Below are 22,791 nucleotides of genomic sequence, written 5' to 3' on the forward strand. Positions count from 1 at the left end.
GTGTCATCATCCAGCATAAATTACCCCAGAAATTGAAGGATTCTAGAAGCTTCCAAATTCCTTGTATCATAGGGGAAATCACTGTGGAAAAGGCTTTATGTGATTTAGGAGCTAGCATAAATCTGATGTCTTTAGCAATGATGAGGAAAATGAGGATTAAGGAGGCCAAGCCAACAAGAATGGCCCTGCAACTGGCAGACCGATCATTCAAGTTTCCTCACGGAATAGTAGAAGACTTGTTGGTGAAGGTAGGAGACTTTATCTTTCCAGCAGACTTTTTAGTGTTGGATATGAAGGAAGGAGCCAAGACCTCTATCATCTTAGGAAGGCCATTCTTAGCCATTGTCGGAGCCATTATTGATGTCAAAAAGGGTGAACTTGTCCTTAGACTACATGAAGAGAAAATGATATTCAATGTGTTCAAGGCCATGAGTTACCCACAAGACTCATTGGGAGAATGTATGAGGTTGGACTCAGTAGATGCTGTAGTGCAAGAGACTCTTGAAGAAGAAGAACTTGAGGGGTTAACAGAAGAAGAGGAATCAGCATCAAGCGAAGAGGCTGCAACAGCCAAAACTCATGTTCAGGGCACACTAGAAGAGAAGGATGAAAGAAAAGAAGCACCCAAACTGGAACTAAAGGAACTGCCGCCCACTCTCAAGTATGCATACTTAGGAGAGAATGAAAGCTATCCAGTGATCATAAATTCAGCCCTCAGCCAAGAACAAGAGGAGGAATTACTTCAAATCTTACAAAAGCATAAGGATGCCATTGGATGGACACTTGCTGACTTGAAGGGAATCAGTTCGGCCATATGCATGCATAAGATATTATTGGAGGATGATGCCAAACCGTCCATTCAACCCCAAAGGAGGCTGAATCCAGTTATGAAGGAGGTGGTGCAGAAGGAAGTCATGAAGCTGTGGTAGGGAGGAGTAATCTACCCAATTTCGGATAGCCCATGAGTCAGCCCCGTCCAAGTGGTCCCCAAGAAAGAAGGAATCACTATGGTACCCAATGAAAGGAATGAGCTAATCCCTACAAGAACCGTCACAGAATGGAGGATGTGTATTGATTATAGAAAACTCAATGAAGCCACAAGAAAAGATCATTTCCCACTTCCCTTCATGGACCAGATGCTGGAAAGACTTGCAGGACACGCATATTATTGTTTTCTATATGGTTATTCAGGATATAACCAAATAGAGGGTGATCTAAAAAACCAGGAGAAAACATCATTTACTTGCCCATATAGGGTGTTTGCCTACAGGCGCATGCCATTTGGGCTATGTAATGCACCTGCAACCTTTCAGCGCTGCATACTTTCTATCTTCTCGGATATGATAGAGAAGTTCATTGAAGTCTTCATGGATGACTTTTCAGTATTCGAAGATTCCTTTCCTAATTGCCTAAATCATCTTGCCTTGGTATTAAAAAGATGTCAAGAGACCAATCTGGTCTTGAATTGGGAAAAATGCCACTTTACGGTGACAGACAGAATAGTCCTTGGCCATAAAGTTTCTAACCAAGGCATTGAGGTAGACAGAGCTAAGGTGGAGCTAATTGAAAAATTACCTCCACCGAGTGATGTCAAGACAATTAGGAGCTTTTTGGGGCATGCTGGCTTCTACAGAAGATTTATTAAATATTTTTGAAAGATAGTAATGAGCGGATAATTTATACGCTTTTTGGCATTGTTTTTATGTAGTTTTTAGTAGGATCTAGCTACTTTTAGGGATGTTTTATTAGTTTTTATGCAAAATTCAAATTTCTGGACTTTACTATGAGTTTGTGTGTTTTTCTATGATTTCAGGTATTTTTTGACTGAAATCGAAGGACCTAAGCAAAAATCTTATTCATGCTGAAAAAGGACTGCTAATGTTGTTGGATTCTGACCTCCCTGAACTCGAAACAAATTTTCTGGAGCTATAGAACTCAAAATGGCGCGCTCTCAACTGCGTTGGAAAGTAGACATCAAGAGGTTTCCAGAAATATATAATGGTTCATATTTTGTTCGAGCTTAGATGATGCAAACTGGTGTTCAATGCCAGTTCCATGCTGCATTCTGGAGTAAAACACCAGAAACATGTCACAAACCAGAGTTAAACGCCAAATAGACGTTACAACTTAGCGTTTAACCCCAAGAGAAGCCTCTGCACGTGTAAAGCTCAAGCTCAGCCCAAGCACACACCAAAGTGGGCCCCAGAAGTGGATTTCTGCACTTAGACTTATTTCTGTAAACCCTAGTAGCTAATTTAGTATAAATAGAACTTTTTACTATTGTACTAGTGTCTAGTCTTTGACCATTCAGTCTTTTGATCATTCATGGGGGCTGGCCATTCTTCCATGCCTGGACTATCACTTATGTATTTTCAATGGTGGAGCTTCTACACACCATAGATTAAGGGTGTGGAGCTCTGCTATACCTCGAGTTTTAATGCAATTACTACTATTTTCTATTCAATTCAAGCTTATTCCTATTCTAAGATATTCGTTGCACTTTAACATGATGAATGCAATGATCCGTGACACTCGTCATCATTCTCACCTATGAACGCGTGACTGACAACCATTTCCGTTCTACCTTAGAACGAGCGAGTATCTGTTGGATTCCTAAATCAGAGTCTTCGTGGTATAAGCTAGAACCCTTTGGCGGCCATTCTTGAGAATCCAAAAAGTCTAAACCTTGTCTGTGGTATTCTGAGTAGGATTCAGGGATTGAATGACTGTGACGAGCTTCAAACTCACTATTGTTTGGCATAGTGACAGACGCAAAAGAATCAATAGATTATATTCCGACATGATCGAGAACCGACAGATGATTAGCCGTGCTGTGACAAGAGCATTTGGACCATTTTTACTGAGAGGATGGGAAGTAGCCATTGATAACGGTGACGCTCTACATACAGCTTGCCATGGAAAGGAGTATGAAGGATTGAAGGAAGGCAGTAGGAAAGTAGAGATTCAACAGGAACAAAGCCTCTCCATACACTTATCTGAAATTCCTAACAATGAATTACATAACTATCTCTATCTTTATTTTATGCTTTATTTAGCTTTATTTTCAAAAACCTTTATAACCATTATAATCTGCCTGACTAAGATTTACAAGATGACTATAGCTTGCTTTATACCAACAATCTCCGTGGGATCGACCAAAAACTTACTCACGTAAGGTTTATTACTTGGACGACCCAGTGCACTTGCTGGTTAGTTGTGCGAAGTTGTGAAGAATGTGAGTGAACCATAGTAGTGTGCACCAAGTTTTTGGAGCCATTACTAAGAATTGTTCAAGTTATAAAAAGTGTAAATCACAATTTTGCCTATCAAGTTTTTGGCACCGTTGCCGGGGATTGTTTGAGTTTGGACAACTAACGGTTCATCTTATTGCTCAGATTAGGTAATTTTCTTCTTATTTTCTTTTCAAAACGTTTTCAAAAATCTTTCAAAATTTTTTATTTATTTTTGTTTTTCCAAAAAAAATAATAAAAATACAAAAAAATTAATAAAATCATAAAATAAAAAATATTTTGTGTTTATTGTTTGAGTCTAGTGTCAATTTTTAAGTTTGGTTCAATTGCATGTTTTTAAAATTTATGCATTTTTCGAAAATTCATGCATGTGTTCTTCATGATCTTCAAGTTGTTCTTGGTAAGTCTTCTTGCTTGATCTTGATATTTTCTTTTTTTGTGTTTTTTGTTATTTTTCATATGCATTTTTGCATTCATAGTGTCTAAGCATTGAAAATTTCTAAGTTTTGTGTCTTGCATGTTTTTCTTTTCTTAAAAATTTTTTAAAAATAAATCTTGATGTTCATCTTGATCTTCAAAGTGTTCTTGGTGTTCATCTTGACATTCATAGTGTTCTTGCATCCATCTTGTGTTTTGATTCATAATTTTCATGTTGTGAGTCATTTTTTTGTTTTTCTCTCTCCTCATTAAAAATTCAAAAATCAAAAAATATCTTTTCCTTTTTTCTCTCATAAATTTTGAAAATTTGAGTTGACATAGTCATAAATTTTTAAAACTTAGCTATTTCTTATAAGTCAAGTCAAATTTTCAATTTTAAAAATCCTATCTTTTCAAAACTTTTTCAAAAATCAAATCTTTTTCATTTTTTTATGATTTTCAAAATTTTGAAAATATTTTTTTTAAAATCTTTTTCTTAATTTCATTTCAAATTTTAGAAAACTTTGCTAACAATTAATGTGATTGATTCAAAAATTTGAAGTTTGTTACTTTCTTGTTAAGAAATGTTCAATCTTTAAATTCTAAAGTCATATCTTTTAGTTTCTTGTTAGTCAAGTAATCAATTTTAATTTTGAAAAATCAAATATTTTTCAAAATATCTTTTTCAATCATATCTTTTCAAAATATTTTTTTAAATCATATCTTTTTCAAAATCAATTTCAAAAATCTTTTCCAGCTTCTTATCTATTCAAAATTGATTTTCAAATCTTTTTCAACTAACTAACTGACTTTTTGTTTGTTTCACTATTTCTTATCTTTTTCAAAACTACCTAACTACTTTTCTCTCTCTAATTTTCGAAAATTTCCTCCTCTTTTTCAAAATTCTTTTAATTAACTAATTGTTTCAAATTTTAATTTTAATTTTAATTCTTCTCTTAATTTTTGAAAATCACTAACCTTTTTTTCAAAATTAATTTTCGAATTCTCTCTCTCTCATCTCTTTTCTATTTATTTATTCATTTACTAACACTTCTCTTCATCTAAAAATTTGAACCCTCTCCTCTCTCTGAGTTCGAATTTTCCTCCTTTCCTTCTTCTATTCTTTTCTTCTTCTACTAACATAAAGGAATCTCTCTACTGTGGTAAAGAACATCCCTATTATTATTTTATGTTCCCTTTTTTTTCATATGAGCAGGAGCAAGGACAAGAGTATTCTTGTTGAAGCAGATCCTGAACCTGAAAGGACTCTGAAGAGGAAACTAAGAAAAGCTAAATTACAACAATCCAGAGACAATCTTACAGAAATTTTCAAAAAGGAAGAGGAGATGGCAGCCAAAAATAATAATGCAAGGAGGATACTTGGTGACTATATTACACCTACTTCCAAATTTGATGAAAGAAGCATCTCAATCCCTGCCATTGGAGCAAACAATTTTGAGTTGAAACCTCAACTAGTTGCTCTAATGCAACAAAACTGCAAGTTTCATGGACTTCCATTAGAAGATCCCTACCAGTTTTTAATTGAGTTCTTACAGATCTGTGAGACTGTTAAGACTAATGGAGTAAATCCTGAAGTCTACAGGCTCATGCTTTTCCCTTTTGCTGTAAGAGACAAAGCTACATGGTTGGATTCACAACCTAAAATAGCCTGGACTCTTGGGATAAGCTCGTCACGGCCTTCTTGGCTAAGTTCTTTCCTCCTCAAAATCTGAGCAAGCTTAGAGTGGATGTTCAGACCTTCAAACAAAAAGATGGTGAATCCCTCTATGAAGCTTGGAAAAGATACAAGCAGATGACCAAAAGGTGTCCTTCTGACATGCTTTCAGAGTGGACCATTTTGGATATATTCTGTTATGGTCTATCTAAGTTCTCTAAGATGTCACTGGACCATTCTGCAGGTGGATCCATTCACCTAAAGAAAATGCCTGCAGAAGCTCAAGAACTCATTGACATGGTTGCAAATAACCAATTCATGTACACTTCTGAGAGGAATTCTGTGAGGGACGCCTCAGAGGAAAGGAGTTCTTGAAATTGATGCTCTAAATTCCATATTGGCTTAAAACAAAATGTTGACTCAATAAGTCAACATGATCTCTCAAAGTCTGAATGGATGGCAAAATGCATCCAACAGTACTAAAGAGGCATCTTCTGAAGAAGAAGCTTATGAGCCTGAGAACCCTACACTGGCAGAGGTGAATTACATGGGTGAACCCTATGGGAACACCTACAATTCTTCATGGAGAAATCATCCAAACTTCTCATAGAAGGATCAACAAAAGCCCCAACAAGGCCTTAATAATGGGGGAAGAAACAAGCTTAGCAATAGCAAGCCCTTTCCATCATCTTCTCAGCAATAGACAGAGAATTCTGAGCAAAGCTCTTCTAGATTAGCGAATATAGTCTCTGATCTGTCTAAGGCCACTTTAAGTTTCATGAGTGAAACAAGGTCCTCCATCAGAAATTTGGAGGCACAAGTGGGCCAGCTGAGTAAGAAAATTACTGAAACACCTCCTAGTACTCTCCCAAGCAATACTGAAGAGAATCCGAAAAGAGAGTGCACGGCCATTGACATAATCAAAATGGCCGAACCTGGAGAGGAATGGGAGGACGTGAATCCCAATGAGGAAGACCTCATGGGATGTCTCCCACACAAGAAGGAGTTCCTTATTGAGGACCTAAAGGAATCTGAGGCTCATATAGAGACCATAGAGATTCCATTAAACCTCCTTCTACCATTCATGAGCTCTGAAAACTATTCTTCCTCTGAAGAGGATGAAGATGTAACTCGAGAGCATGTTGCTCAATATCTAGGAGCTATCATGAAGCTGAATGCCAAGTTGTTTGGTAATGAGACCTGGGAAAATGCACCTCCTTTGCTTATTGGTGAATTAGATACATAGGTTCAACAAACTTTACCTCAAAAGAAACAAGATCTTGGTAAATTCTTAATACCCTGTACCATGGGCACCATAAACTTTCAGAAGGCTCTTTGTGACCTGGGGTCAGGTATAAATCATATGCCACTCTCTGTAATGGAGAAACTGGGAATCTTTGAGGTACAAGCTACCACTTTCTCATTAAAGATGGCAGACAAGTCAATAAGACAAGCTTATGGATTGGTAGAGGATGTGTTAGTGAAGGTTAAAGGCCTTTACATCCCTGCTGATTTCATAATCTTAGACACTAGGAAGGAGAAGGATGAATGCATCATCCTTGGAAGACCCTTCCTAGCCATAGCAGGAGCTGTGATTGATGTTGACAGAGGAGAGCTAGTCCTTCAATTGAATGGGGACTACCTTGTGTTTAAAGCTCAAGGATCTTCTTCTGCAACCATGGAGAGGAAGCACGATAAGCTTCTCTCAATACAGAGTCAAACAAAGCCCCCACAATCAAACTCTAAGTTTGGTGTTGGGAGGCCACAACCAAACTCTAAGTTTGGTGTTTAGAAGCCCCCACATTCAAACTCTAAGTTTGGTGTTGGGAGGCCCTCATCATGCTCTGAAGATCTGTGAGGCTCCATGAGAGCTCACTGTCAAGCTATTGACATTAAAGACGCGCTTATTGGGAGGCAACCCAATTTTTATTTATCTATATTTTTATTGTTCTTTTATGTTTTATTAGGTTCATGATCATGTGGAGTCACAAAACAAATACTAAAATTAAAAACAGAATCAAAAATAGCACACCCTGGAGGAAGAGCTTACTGGCATTTAAACGCCAGTAAGGAGCATTTGGCTGGCGTTCAACGCCAGAACAGAGCATGAATCTAACGTTGAACACCATAAACATGCAGCAGTCTGGTGTTTAAACGCCAGGATTGCACCCTGAGAAAAGGTGGCATTTAATGCCAGCAACAAGTATCAGGCTGGCGTTAAACACCAGAAACATACTACATTTGGGCATTTAACGCCAGAAACAAGCTTTAGTCTGGCGTTAAATGCCAGGATTGCATGCAGAGGGCGTTTTACATGCTTAATTGGTGCAAGGATGATAAATCCTTGACACCTCAAGATCTGTGGACACCACAGGATCACCTCAGGATCTATGGACCCCACAGGATCCCCACCTACCTCAACTCACATTCCCTCTTCTTCACACAATCCATCCACTCTTCCCCAAAAACCCCACCTACCTTCAAATTCAAAATCTCTTTCCCACCCAAACCCACTCTAAATAACTGAACCCACTACCCTTTCCCTCCACTATATAAACCCTCCATCCTTCTTCATTTTCAAACAACACAACCCTCTCTTCTCCCCCTTGGCCAAAACCCACACATCTCTCCCTCTCCTCTATATATTCTTCTTCTTCTTCTATTCTTTTCTTTTCTTTGCTCAAGGGTGACCAATATTCTAAGTTTGGTGTAGTAAAAGCATAGCTTTTTTGTTTTTCCATAACCATTTATGGCACCTAAGACCGGAGAAACCTCTAGAAAAAAGAAAAGGAAGACAAAAGCTTCCACCTCTGAGTCATGGGAGATAGAGAGATTCATCTCAAGGGTCCAGAGCTCAGTAATAAAGCATTTGACTGCACATCAAGAGAGCCCACTCATGGACCTCAACAAGAGCATGAGGAATTCCCTCATCAAGAAATCCCTGAGATACCTTAGGGGATAAATTTTCCTCCACATAGTTATTGGGAGCAACTAAAGATAGGAGCACCAAAATCACTAGGGATCAAGCAACAAAGGCAAGGAAGAGACATAGAGGAGCTCAAAGACACCATTGGTCATTCAAGAAGAAGGCGCCACCCTCACTAAGGTGGAATCATTCCTTAACTTCCTTGTTTTTATCTCTCTGTTTTTCGATTTTATGCTTTATGTTTGTCTATGTTTTGAGTCTTTATTACACGATCATTAGTATTTAGTAACTATGTCTTAAGGCTATGAATAATTCCATGAATCCTTCGCCTTTCTTAAATGAAAAATGTTTTTAATACAAAAGAACAAGAAGTACATGAGTTTCGAATTCATCCTTGAAATTAGTTTAATTATAGTGATATGGTGACAATACTTTTTGTTTTCTGAATGAATGCTTGAACAGTGCATATTTTTTATCTTGTTGTTTATGAATGCTAAAATTGTTGGCTCTTGAAAGAATGATGAAAAAGAGAAATGTTATTGATGATCTGAAAAATCATAAAATTTATTCTTGAATCAAGAAAAAGGAGTGAAGAACAAAGCTTACAAAAAAAAAAAAGAAAAAAAGTCGCAAAAAAAATGTATATATAAAAGAAGAAGAAAAAGCAAGCAGAAAAAGCCAATAGCCCTTAAAACCAAAAGGCAAGGGTAAAAAAGATCCAAGGCTTTGAGCATCAATGGATAGGAGGGCCCAAGGAAATAAAATCCTGGCCTAAGTGGCTAAATCAAGCTGTCCCTAACCACGTGCTTGTGGCATGCAGGTCCAAGTGAAAAGCTTGAGACTGAGTGGTTAAAGTCGTGATCCTAAGCAAAAAGAGTGTGCTTAACAACTCTGGACACCTCTAACTGGGGACTTTAGCAAAGCTGAGTCACAATCTGAAAAGGTTCACCCAGTCATGTGTCTGTGGCATTTATGTATCCGGTGGTAATACTGGAAAACAGAGTGCTTAGGGCCACATCCAAGACTCATAAAAGTAGCTGTGTTCAAGAATCAACATACTTAACTAGGAGAATCAATAACACTATCCGAACTCCGAGTTCCTATAGATGCCAATCATTCTAAACTTTAAAGGATAAAGTGAGAATCCAAAACTGTTCAGAAGCAAAAAGCTACAAGTCTCGCTCATCTATTAGAACTAATATTCATTGATATTTTGATATTTATAGTATATACTCTTCTTTTTAGGTAGTTTTTAGTAGGATCTAGCTACTTTTAGGGATGTTTTTATTAGTTTTTATGCAAAATTCACATTTCTGGACTTTACTATGAGTTTGTGTGTTTTTCTGTGATTTCAGGTATTTTCTGGCTGAAATTGAGGGACCTGAGCAAAAATCTGATTCAGGCTGAAAAAGGACTGCTGATCCTGTTGGATTCTGACCTCCCTACACTCGAAATGAATTTTCTGGAGCTACAAAACTCCAAATGGTGCGCTCTTAAATGTGTTGGAAAGTAGACATCTAGAGCTTTCCAGCAATATATAATGTTTCATACTTTGTTCGAGCTTAGATGACGCAAACTGGCATTCAACGCCAGTTCCATGCTGCATTCTGGAGTAAAACGCCAAAAACACATCACAAACCAGAGTTAAACGCCAAACAGACATTACAACTTGGCATTTAACCCAAAGAGAAGCCTCTGCATGTGTAAAGCTCAAAGTCAGCCCAAGAACACACCAAAGTCGGCCTCGGAAGTGGATTTCTACACTTAGACTTATTTCTGTAAACCCTAGTAGCTAATTTAGTATAAATAGAACTTTTTACTATTTTACTAGTGTCTAGTCTTTGACCATTCGGTCTTTTGATCATTCATGGGGGCTGGCCATTCGGCCATGCCTCGACCATCACTTATGTATTTTCAACGGTTGAGCTTCTACACACCATAGATTAAGGGTATGGAGCTCTGCTGTACCTCGAGTTTTAATGCAATTACTACTATTTTCTATTCAATTCAAGCTTATTCCTATTCTAAGATATTCGTTGCACTTCAACATGATGAATGCGATGATCCTTGACACTTATCATCATTCTCACCTATGAACGCGTGACTGACAACCACTTCCGTTCTACCTTAGAACGAGCAAGTATCTCTTGAATTCCTTAATTAGAATCTTCGTGGTATAAGCTAGAACCCTTTGCCAACCATTCTTGAGAATCTGAAAAGTCTAAACCTTGTCTGTGGTATTCCAAGTAGGATTCAGGGATTGAATGACTGTGACGAGCTTCAAACTTGCAATTGTTGGGCGTAGTGACAGACGCAAAAGAATTAATAGATTCTATTCCGACATGATCAAGAACCGACAGATGATTAGTCGTGCTGTGACAAGAGCATTTGGACCATTTTCACTAAGAGGATGGGAAGTAGCCATTGACAGCGGTGATGCCCTACATACAGCTTGCCATGGAAAGGAGTATGAAGGATTGAAGGAAGGCAGCAGGAAAGCAGAGATTCAACAGGAACAAAGCATCTCCATACATTTATCTGAAATTCCTACCAATGAATTACATAAGTATCTCTATCTTTATTTTATGCTTTACTTAGCTTTATTTTTGAAAACCTTTATAACCATTATAATCTACCTGACTAAGATTTACAAGATGACTATAGCTTGCTTCATACCAATAATCTCCGTGGGATCGACCCTTACTCACGTAAGGTTTATTACCTGGATGACCCAGTGCACTTGCTGGTTAGTTGTGCGAAGTTGTGAAGAATGTGAGTGAACCATAGTTGTGTGCACCAACTTTTTGGAGCCATTACTAAGAATTGTTCGAGTTATAAAAAGTGTAAATCACAATTTTTCCTATCAGATAGCCAAGCCCTTAAGCAATCTCCTTATGTCTGATACACCATTTATCTTTGATGAGAAGTGCATGCTCGCATTTGAAAACTTGAAAAAGAAGCTTTCCTCGGCTCCTATCATCACCCCACCTGATTAGAACTTGCCATTCAAACTGATGTGTGATGCATCTGATCTCACAGTTGGGGCGGTGTTAGGACAGAGGAAAGACAATTTGGTGCATGTCATATACTATGCCAACAAGGTCCTCAATGACACTCAACGAAATTATACCACTACCGAAAAGGAGTTGCTGGCAATAGTTTTTGCATTTAACAAATTTAGATCATACCTCATTGGTTCTAAAGTGATTGTTTTCACTGATCACACAGCACTTAAATATCTATTTGCCAAATAGGAATCAAAACCAGGACTAATCAGATTGATCTTATTATTGCAGGAATTCAATATTGAGATTAGAGACAAAAAGGGCATGGAGAACAAGGTAGCAGATCATCTATCCAGGATCCCTTGTGAGAAAGGTTCTACACATGATACAAGTGTAAATGAGTTCTTCCCAGATGAGCAGCTAATGTTGGTTCACAAAGCACCTTGGTTTGCAGATATTGCCAATTTTAAGGCAGTTGGTGACTTGCCTCCTGGAATCAACAAACATCAAAGAAGAAAACTCATCAATGATGCTAAATATTTCATTTGGGATGAGCCATATCTCTTCAAGAAGTGCTCAGATGGAATCCTCAAAAGGTGCATTTCAGAAGAAGAGGGACGAGAGGTCCTATGGAATTGCCATGGTTCTAGCTTTGGAGGTCATTTTGGAGGAGAAAGAACCGCAGCAAAGGTGCTGCAATGTGGGTTCTTCTAGCCTACTATCTTCAAGGATGCTAAAGAACTAGTGAGGAACTGCGACGAATGCCAGAGTGCTGGAAACCTGCCCAAGAGAAATGACATGCCACAGCAATTCATCTTAGAACATGAACTGTTCGATGTATGGGGGATCGACTTCATGGGACCATTCCCAACCTCAAATTCGAACAAGTATATTTTGGTGGTAGTGGACTATGTATCTAAGTGGGTGGAGGTCGTGGTAACCCCAACAAATGACAACAAGGTGGTCATAAACTTTCTTAGAAAGAATATCTTCAGCAGATTTGGAGTTCTACGAGCCCTCATCAGTGACGGAGGGAGTCATTTTTACAACAGACCATTGGAAACCCTACTCCTAAGGTATGGGGTGAAGCATAAGGTTGCCACACCTTATCACCCCCAAACAGGTGGGAAAACCGAGATATCCAACAGAGAGTTAAAAAGGATCTTGGAAAAGACTGTGGGGGCGTCAAGGAAGGACTGGGCAAAAAAGCTAGATGATGCTCTTTGGGCATATAGAACAGCCTTCAAGACACCAATTGGGATGTCCCCATATCAACTGGTGTACGGAAAGGCCTGTCACTTACCATTAGAGTTGGAGCACAAACCCTTTGGGCTCTCAAGATACTAAACCTCGACAGCACTGCTGCTGGTGAAAAAAGGGTCTTGTAGCTGCAAGAACTGGAAGAGTTTAGGTCTCAAGCCTATGAAAACACCAAGATCTATAAGGAAAAAGTAAAAAGGAGACATGATCTCAATCTGGCACCATGAAGTTTCAAAGAAGGACAACATGTACTCCTCTACAACTCCAAACTGAGGCTCTTCCCTGAAAAAGTCAAATCAAGGTGGTCCGGACCCTTTTTGGTCACAAAAGTCTCACCTTATAGACACATAGAAATCATGGAAGAAGGCTCAAGGAGGACATTCACTGTGAATGGACAAAGACTCAAACACTACTTGGGCAGCACAGGGGAAGACCCCAAACAGAAGTATAACCTCAACTAGAGAAGCCACCGTCGAGCTAGCGACGCTAAAAAAAGCGCTTTGTTGGGAGGCAACCCAACTTGAGGTAGTTCTTTTCATTTTTGTCTCAATAAAAGATTCAAGTAGAATTCTCTGTATTATGAGGAGCTAAGTTTGGTGTTGCACACTGATGAGCGGATAATTTATACGCTTTTTTGGCATTATTTTTAGGTAGTTTTTAGTATGATCTAGTTACTTTTAGGGATGTTTTCATTGGTTTTTATGCTAAATTCACATTTCTGGACTTTACTATGAGTTTGTGTGTTTTTCTATGATTTCAGGTATTTTCTGGCTGAAATTGAGGGACCTGAGCAAAACTCTGATAAGAGGCTGACAAAGGACTGCTAATGCTGTTGGAATCTGACCTCCCTGTACTCAAAATGGATTTTCTGGAGCTACAAAACTCAAAATGGCACGCTCTCAACGGAGTTGAAAATTAGACATCCAGAGATTTCCATCAATATATAATAGTCCATACTTTATTCGGAATTTGACGCGTAAACTGGCGTTCAATGCCAGTTCCATGCTGTATTCTGGAGTCAAACGCCAGAAACACATCACGAACCAGAGTTGAACGCCAAAAACACGTTACAACTTGGCGTTCAACTCCAAGAGAAGCCTTAACTCGTGGATAGATCAAGCTCAGCCCAAGCACACACCAAGTGGGCCCCGGAAGTGGATTTATGCATCAATTACTTACCTCTGTAAACCCTGGTAGCTAGTTTATTATAAATAGAACTTTTTACTAGTCTATTAGATATCTTAGTTCCATATTTGGATTTTGACATCCTGGTTTTCATTTTGGGGGCTGGCCATTCGGCCATGCCTGAACCTTGATCACTTATGTATTTTCAACGGTGGAGTTTCTACACACCAAAGATTAAGGGTGTGGAGCTCTGCTGTACCTCAAGTTTCAATGCAATTACTACTATCTTCTATCTAATTCGATTTATTCCTGTTCTAAGATATTCGTTGCACTTCAACTTGATGAATGTGATGATCCATGACACTCATCATCATTCTCACTTATGAATGCACGTGACTGACAACCACTTCCGTTCTACCTTAGGCCGGGCGCATATCTCTTGGATTCCTTAATCAGAATCTTCGTGGTATAAGATAGAATTGATGGCGGCATTCATGGGAATCCAGAAAGTCTAACCTTGTCTATGGTATTCCGAGTAGGATTCTGGGATTGAATGACTGTGACGAGCTTCAAACTCCTGAAGGCTGGGCGTTAGTGACAGACGCAAAAGAATCACTATATTCTATTCCAACCTGATTGAGAACCGACAGATGATTAGCCGTGCTGTGACAGAGCATTTGGACCTTTTTCACTGAGAGGATGGGATGTAGCCATTGACAACAGTGATGCCTTACATACAGCTTGCCATGGAAAGGAATAAGAAGGATTGAATGGATGCAGTAGGAAAGCAGAGATTCAGAAGGAACATAGCATCTCCATATACCTATCTGAAATTCCTACCATTGAATTACATGAGTAACTTTATCTTTATTTTATGTTTATTTACTATTATTTGATTTTCAAAATTCCATAATCAATTATTTTTGCCTGACTGAGATTTACAAGGTGACCATAGCTTGCTTCATACCAACAATCTCTGTGGGATCGACCCTTACTCATGTAAGGTTTATTACTTGGACGACCCAGTGCACTTGCTGGTTAGTTGAGCGAAGTTGTGGAAAGAAAGTGCTGAGTTAATAGATGCACATACCAAAGAGCCATTATTGATGATCACGATTTTGTCCACCAAGTTTTTGGCACCGTTGCCGGGGATTGTTCGAGTATGGACAACTGACGGTTCATCTTGTTGCTCAGATTAGGTAATTTTCTTTTCAAAAACTTTTCAAAAATCTTTCAAAAATTTTTTATTCCTATTTTTGGAAAATTTTTTTTAAATAAATCATTCTATGGCTACAAAACATTTAAGAATGGATTCCAGAGTTTCATGAAGCATGTTGAATCATGGCTGGCTGCAAAGCCATATTCAAACTCCTTTGGAATTGGTCTTCAACTAATCACCACAATGCATGTAATTCCATCCTAAAGCTGACTGGCTATTAAGCCATGTCCAACCCTTTGATTGGAGCTTTGGGCTAACATTGAAAGATTCCTGGAATTCTTCTTAAAGATTTTGAATTTCTTATTTTCTTTTTCCTATATGTTTTTTGAAAAAAATAAAATAAAATACAAAAAAATTAGAAAATAAAAACCAAAAATATTTTGTGTTTCTTGTTTGAGTCTTGAGTCAATTTTTAAGTTTGGTGTCAATTGCATGTTTCTAAAAATTTATGCATTATTTTTCAAAAATTCATGCATTCATAGTGTTCTTCATAATCTTCAAGTTGTTCTTGGTAAGTCTTCTTGTTTGATCTTGATGTTTTCTTGTTTTGTATCTTTTGTTGTTTTTCATATGCATTTTTTGTTTGTTAGAGTCCAAGCATTAAAGAATTCTAAGTTTGGTGTCTTACATGTTTTCTTTGCATAAAAAATTTTTCAAAAATATGTTCTTGATGTTCATCATGATCTTCAAAGTGTTCTTGGTGTTCATCTTGACATTCATAGAGTTTTTGCATGCATTCCTTGTTTTGATCCAAAAAGAAAAGAGAAAAACACAATTATGACGTTTTAATTTTAGTTTTTTTCTCTCTCATTATTAAAAATTTAAAAATAAAAAAATATATTTTCCTTATTTCTCTCCAAATTTTCGAAAATTTGAGTTGACTTGGTCAAAAATTTTTAAAATTAGTTGTTTCTTACAAATCAAGTCAAATTTTCAATTTTAAAAAATCTTATCTTTTTAAAACTTTTTCAAAAATTAAATCTTTTTCATTTTTCTTATTAATTTTCGAAAATTCTTTAAAATGTTTTTCAAAAAAATCTTTTTCTTAATTTTATCTTAATTTTCGAAATTATGCTAACAATTAATATGATTGATTCAAAAATTTGAAGTTTGTTACTTTCTTGTTAAGAAAGGTTCAATTTTTAAATTCTAGAACCATATCTTTTAGTTTTTTGTTAGTTAAGTAATTAATTTTAATTTTAAAAATTAAATCTTTTTCAACCATATCTTTTTATCATATCTTTTTATCTTATCTTTTCATCATATCTTTTTCAAAATTTCATCTTTTTCAAAAATTTGATTTCAAAATATCTTATCTAACTTCTTATCATCTTATCTTTTCAAATTTGACTTTAATATCTTTTTCAACTAACTATTTGAATTTTTGTTTGTTTCTTATCTTTTTCAAAACCACCTAACTAATTTTCCCTCATTAATTTTCAAAAATATCTCATCTCTTTTTCAAAATTTCTTTTTAATTGTTTTAAATTTTAATTTTAATTATATCTTATCTTTAATTTTCGAAAATCATTAACTACTTTTTCAAAATTATTTTCGAATTCTCCCTCTCTTCTCTTCTTCTATATATTTATTTATTTACTAACACTTCTTTTCACCTCTCTTCATCTCCAATCACTGCCTCTATCCTCACCCTTGTGATTGGATTCTCTACTCTTATTCCTTTCTTCTTTTACTAATAATAAGGATCCTCTTTGTCCAGATATAGAGGATTCCTCTTCCTTTTCTTTTTCTCTTCTCTTTCATATGAGCAGGAATAAGGAAAAAAGGCACTCTTGTTGAAGCTGATCCTGAACCTAAAAGGACTCTGAAGAGGAAACTTAGAGAAGCTAAATTACAACAATCCAGAGGCAACCTTTCTGAAATTTTCGAACAAGAAAAGGAGATGGCAGCCGAACCCAACAACAATAATGTAAGGAGGATGCTTGGTGATTTCACTAAACCAACGTCTAAGTTTGATGGAAGAAGCATCTCAATTCCTGCCATTGAAGCAAACAATTTTGAGCTGAAACCTCAATTAGTTGCTTTGATGCAACAGAACTGCAAGCTTCATGGACTTCCATCTGAAGATCCTTATCAGTTTTTAACTGAGTTCTTGCAGATTTGTGAAACTGTTAAGACAAATGGAGTAGATCCTGAAGTTTACAGGCTCATGCTTTTCCCTTTTGCTATAAGAGACAGAGCTAGAACATGATTGGACTCACAACCTAAAGATAGCCTAGACTCCTGGGATAAGCTGGTCACGGCCTTCTTGGATAAATTCTTTCCTCTTCAAAAGCTGAGCAAGCTTAGAGTGGATGTTCAGACCTTCAAACAAAAAGATGGTGAATCCCTCTATGAAGCTTGGGAAAGATACAAGCAGAATTATGGTCTATCTGAGTTTTCCAAAATGTCATTGGACCATTCTGCAGGTGGATCCATTCACTTAAAGAAAACGCCTGCAGAAGCTCAAGAACTTATTGATATGGTTGCAAATAACCAATTCATGTATACTTCTGAGAGGAATTCCTTGAATAATGGGATGCCTCAAAGGAAAGGAATTCTTGAAATTGATGCTTTGAATGCCATATTGGCTCAGAATAAAGTGTTGACTCAGCAAGTCAACATGATCTCTCAAAGTCTGAATGGATGGCAAAATGCATCCAACAGTACTAAAGAGACAGCTTCTGAAGAAGCTTATGATCCTGAGAACCTTGCAATAGCAGAGGTAAATTACATGGGTGAACCTTATGGGAACACATATAATTCATCATGGAGAAATCATCCAAATTTCTCATGGAAGGATCAACAAAAGCCTCAACAAGGCTTTAATAATGGTGGAAGAAACAGGCTAAGCAATAATAAGCCTTTTCCATCATCTTCTCAGCAACAGACAGAGAATTCTGAACAGAGCCCCTCTAACTTATCAAACATAGTCTCTGATCTGTCTAAGGCCACTTTAAGTTTCATGAGTGAAACAAGATCCTCCATTAGAAATTTGGAGGCACAAGTGGGCCATCTGAGTAAGAAAATCATTGAAACTCCTCCCAGTATTCTCCCAAGCAATACAGAAGATAATCCAAAAGGAGAGTGCAAGGCCATTGATGTAATCAATATGGCCAAACGCACAAGGGAGGAGAAGGACAAAAATTCTAGTGAGGAAGACCTCCTAGGACATCTCTCAAACAAGAAGGAGTTCCCTATTGAGGACCTAAAGGAATCTGAGGCTCATATAGAGACCATAGAGATTCCACTAAATCTCCCTCTGCCATTCATGAGCTCCGAAAACTATTCTTCCTCAGAAGAGGATGAAGATGTAACTGGAGAGCAAGTTGCTCAATATCTAGGAGCCATCATGAAGCTGAATGCCAAGTTGTTTGGTAATGAGACTTGGGAAAGTGAACCTCCATTGCTCATTAGTGAACTAGATACATGGATTCAGAAAACTTTACCTCAAAAGAGACAAGATCCTGGCAAATTCTCAATACCCTGTACCATAGGCACCATGACCTTTAACAAGGCTCTGTGTGACCTGGGGTCAGGCATAAATCTTATGCCACTCTCTGTAATGGAGAAACTAGGGATCATTGAGGTACAGCCTGCCTTATTCTCATTACAATTGGCAGACAAGTCAGTAAGACAAGCTTATGGATTAGTAGAGGACGTGTTAGTAAAGGTTGAAGGCCTTTACATCCCTACTGATTTCATAATCTTAGATACTTGGAAGGAAGAGGATGAATGCATCATCCTTGGAAGACCTTTCCTAGCCGCAGTAGGTGCTGTGATTGATGTTAACAGAGGAGAATTAGTCCTTCAATTGAATGGGGACTACCTTGTGTTTAAGGCACACGGCCATCCCTCTGTAACACTGGAGAGAAAGCATGCAGAGCTTCTCTCAGTACAGAGTCAAACAGAGCCCCCACAATCAAACTCTAAGTTTGGTGTTAGGAGGCCACAACCAAACTCTAAGTTTGGTGTTGAACCCCCATATCCAAACTCTAAGTTTGGTGTTGGGAGTTCACAACATTGACCTGATCACTTTTGTGGCTCCAAGAGAGCCCACTGTCAAGCTATTGACATTAAAGAAACGCTTGTTGGGAGGCAACCTAATTTTTATTTATCTAATTTTATTTTTATTTTATTGTTATTTTATGTTTTATTAGGTTCATGATCATGTGGAGTCACGAAAAAATACAAAAATTAAAAACAGAATCAAAAATAGCAGAAGAAAAATCACACCCTGGAGGAAGGACTTACTCGCGTTTAAACGCCAGTAAGGAGCATCTGGCTGGCGTTCAATGCTAGAATAGAGCATGAATCTGGCGCCGAACACCAGAAGCAAGCAACATCCTAGCGTTTGGACGCCAGGAATGTGCCCTGAGGAAAGCTGGCGCTGAACGCCAGTAACAAGCATGGAACTGGCGTTCAATTCCAGAAACATGCTGCACATGGGCGTTGAACACCCAGAACATGCATCACTTCGGCATTTGAATGCCAGAATTGCATGCAAAGGCATTTTACATGCCTAATTGGTGTAGGGATGTAAATTCTTGACACCTCAGGATCTGTAGACCCCACAGGATCATCTTAGGATCTGTGGACCCCACAGGATCGACACCTACCTCACCCTCTCTCTCTCTCTCTCCATTCATTGTCATCCCTTCTATTTTTCATTCACCACTCACATCTATCCACTCTTCCCCATACACCCCACCTACCTTCAAAATTCAAATTCTCTTTCCCACCCAATCCCACCCATATAGCCGAATACACACATCCCTTCATCTCCTCCATATCTTCTTCTTATTCTTCATCTTTTCTTTCTTCTCTTGCTCGAGGGCGAGAAATTTTCTAAGTTTGGTGTAGTAAAAGCATAGCTTTTTATTTTTCCATAACCATTGAGGGCACCAAAGGCCAGAGAAACCTAAAAAAAAGAAAAAAAAAGGGAAGACAAAAAATTTTTCCACCTCCGAGTCATAGGAGATGGAGAGATTCATCTCAGGGGTCCATAGCTCAGTAGAAGAGCATTTGACTGCACATCAAGAGAGCATGAGGAATTCCCTCATCACGAAATCCCTGAGATACCTCAGGGGATACATGTTCCTCCACATAATTATTGGAAGCAACTAAGGATAGGAACACCAAAATCACTAGGGATCATGCAACAGAAGCAAGGAAGAGACATAAAGTAGCTCAAAAAGCACCATTGGACCTTCAAAAGGCGTCACCCTCACTAAGGTGGACTCATTCCTTAACTTCCTTGTTTTTATCTCTTTGTTTTTTGTTTTTTTTATGTTACATGTTTATCTATGTTTTGTGTCTCTACTTCATGATCATTAGTAGTTAGTAACTATGTCTTAAAAGCTATAAATAATTCCATGAATCCTTTACCTCTCTTAAATGAAAACTGTTTTTAATTCAAAAGAACAAGAAGTACATGAATTTCGAATTTATCCTTGAATTTAGTTAAAGTATATTGATGTGGTGACAATACTTTTTGTTTTCTGAACGAATGCTTGAACATTGCATATTTTTTATCTTATTGTTTATGAATGTTAAAATTGTTGGCTCTTGAAAGAATGATGAAAAAGAGAAATGTTATTGATGATTTGAAAAATCATGAAAATTGATTCTTGAAGCAAGAAAAAGCAGTGAAAAAGCAAAAGCTTGTGAAAAAAATAGAAAGAAAAAGAAAAAGCAAGCAGAAAAAGCCAATAGTCCTTAAAACCAAAAGGCAAGGGTAAAAAGGATCCAAGGCTTTGAGCATCAATGGATAGGAGGGCCCAAGGAAATAAAATCCATGCCTAAGCGGCTAAATCAAGATGTCCCTGACCATGTGCTTGTGGCATACAGGTCCAAATGAAAAGCTTGAGACTGAGTGGTTAAAGTCGTGATCCAAAGCAAAAATAGTGTGCTTAAGAGCTCTAGACACCTCTAATTGGGGACTCTAGCAAAGCTGAGTCACAATCTGAAAAGGTTCACCCAGTCATGTGTCTGTGGCATTTATGTATCCGGTGGTAATACTGGAAAACAAAGTGCTTAGGGCAACGGTTAAGACTTATAAAAGTAGCTGTGTTCAAGAATCAACATACTTAACTAGGAGAATCAATAACACTATCCTAAATTCTAAGTTCCTAGAGAAGCCAATCATTCTAAACTTCAAAGGAAAAAGTGAGATGTCAAAACTGTTCAGAAGCAAAAAGCTACAAGTCCCGCTCATCTAATTAGAATTAATATTCATTGATATTTTTGGATTTATAGTATATTCTCTTCTTTTTATCCTAATTTATCTTCAGTTGCTTAGGGACAAGCAACAATTTAATTTTGGTGTTTGATGAGCGGATAATTTATACGCTTTTTGGCATTATTTTTAGTATGTTTTCAGTATGTTTTAGTTAGTTTTTATTATATTTTTATTAGTTTTTAGTTAAAATTCACTTTTCTGGACTTTACTATGAGTTTGTGTGTTTTTCTGTGATTTCAGGTATTTTCTGGCTGAAATTGAGGGACATGAGCAAAAATCTGATTCAGAGGCTGAAAAGGACTGCAGATGCTATTGGATTCTGACCTCCCTGCACTCGAAGTGGATTTTCTGGAGCTACAGAAGCCCAATTGGCGCGCTCTCAATGGCGTTGGAAATTAGACATCCTGGGCTTTCCAGAAATGTATAATAGTCTATACTTTTCAAAGAGATTTGATGGCCCAAACTGGCGTTCCAAATCACCTCAAAACTGCCCAGCGTTAAACGCAAGAACTGGCACAAGAATGGGAGTTAAACGCCCAAACTGGCACAAAAGCTGGCGTTTAACTCCAAGAAATGTCTCTACACATGAAAGCTTCAATTCTCAGCCCAAGCACACACGAAGTGGGCCCGAAAGTGGATTTTTATGTCATTTACTCATTTCTGTAAACCCTAGGCTACTAGTTCTCTACAAATAGGACCTTTTGCTATTGTTTCTTTCATCTTTTGATCACTTTAGATCTTAGATCAGATCTTGGTTCTTCTGGTTCCCTCTCTGGGGCCGAAGCCAATGATCACTATTATCACTTATGTATTTTCAACGGTGGAGTTTCTACACACTATAGATTAAGGTGTGGAGCTCTGCTGTACCTCGAGTATTAATGCAATTACTATTGTTCTTCTATTCAGTTCAGCTTGTTCTTGTTCTAAGATATTCATTTGCACCCAAGAACATGATGAATGTGATGATTATGTGACACTCATCATCATTCTCACTTATGAACGAGTGCCTGACAACCACTTCTGTTCTACAAGCAAACAAGGCTTGAATGTGTATCTCTTGGATCCCTTGATCGGAATCTTCGTGGTATAAGCTAGAATTGATGACGGCATTCAAGAGAATCCGGAAGGTCTAAACCTTGTCTGTGGTATTCTGAGTAGGATTCAATGATTGAATGACTGTGACGAGCTTTAAACTCCTGAAGGCTGGGCGTTAGTGACAAACGCAAAAGAATCAATGGATTCTACTCCAACCTGATTGAGAACTGACAGATGATTAGCCGTGCCATGACAGGGTGCGTTGAACATTTTCACTGAGAGGATGGGATTGTAGCCACTGACAACGGTGATGCCCAACATACAACTTGCCATGGAAAGGAGTAAGAAGGATTGGATGAAGACAGTAGGAAAGCAGAGAGACAGAAGGGACAAAGCATCTCCATACGCTTATCTGAAGTTCTCACCAATGAATTACATAAGTATCTCTATCTTTATGCCTTATTCGTAAATCATCCATAACCATTTGAATCTGCCTGACTGAGATTTACAAGATGACCATAGCTTGCTTCATACCAACAATCTCCGTGGGATCGACCCTTACTCGCGTAAGGTTTATTACATGGATGACCCAGTGCACTTGCTGGTTAGTTGTGCGAAGTTGTGATAAATAGTTGAG

This window comes from Arachis hypogaea, chromosome 3 (genome assembly GCF_003086295.3).
Source record: "Arachis hypogaea cultivar Tifrunner chromosome 3, arahy.Tifrunner.gnm2.J5K5, whole genome shotgun sequence".
Lineage (NCBI taxonomy): Eukaryota > Viridiplantae > Streptophyta > Magnoliopsida > Fabales > Fabaceae > Arachis > Arachis hypogaea.